Genomic DNA, 628 nt, shown 5'->3' with positions numbered 1-628 from the left:
TTCAACAATAGTAACATTATTTTATATATATTTATATTTATATAACACCTCTAACATAGTTAAAGGTCCCAAGGTGCTTCACAGGAGAACAATAAAGCACAAATTGATACTCAATCTCCCTAACTTAGCACTTGACTGAAACAAAAGCCAATAAAAGGCTTGTCCATGATACTAAGTAACAGGCAAGACATATATTCAATAAATAAAAGCAGAAAATGCTGGAAAAATTCAGCAGGTCTGGCAGCATCTGAGGATAGAGAAACGGAGTTAACATTTTGAGTCCGTATGACTCTTCTTAAGAGACATATAGTCAACCTGTATGGGTTCATCAGCTGTTCTGTCCCAAGCACTGATAGATGGAAATTATCGCGGAACTGTGCTCTAAGAGGCTGAAGCTAAACAAAGAATCTGTGATCAGGTTCTGCCATCTTATTAAAACCTTCACATACAATGAACCATCGACACACAGTGCCCATTAGTCCTATTGCTTTTTGTATCAGGCTTCTTTCAGTTTATTGGTGACATCTACTATGTCAGCCCTTTTGCAGCTGTGTTAGGGGGTATAGCTCAGTGGTAGAGCATTTGACTGCAGATCAAGAGGTCTCTGGTTCAAATCCAGGTGCCCCCT

At 39.0% G+C, this 628-nt stretch overlaps 1 non-coding gene across 1 annotated transcript; it reads left to right on the top strand.

The window, feature by feature from the left end:
- The first annotated feature begins 556 nt into the window (after positions 1-556).
- trnac-gca (transfer RNA cysteine (anticodon GCA)) lies at positions 557-628 on the top strand. The gene has a single exon. It is a non-coding gene; the product is annotated as a tRNA-Cys (tRNA).

This window comes from Cetorhinus maximus, chromosome 11 (genome assembly GCF_964194155.1).
Source record: "Cetorhinus maximus chromosome 11, sCetMax3.hap1.1, whole genome shotgun sequence".
NCBI classification, from domain to species: Eukaryota; Metazoa; Chordata; class Chondrichthyes; order Lamniformes; family Cetorhinidae; genus Cetorhinus; species Cetorhinus maximus.
This window is presented reverse-complemented; position numbering and strand designations above follow the sequence as displayed.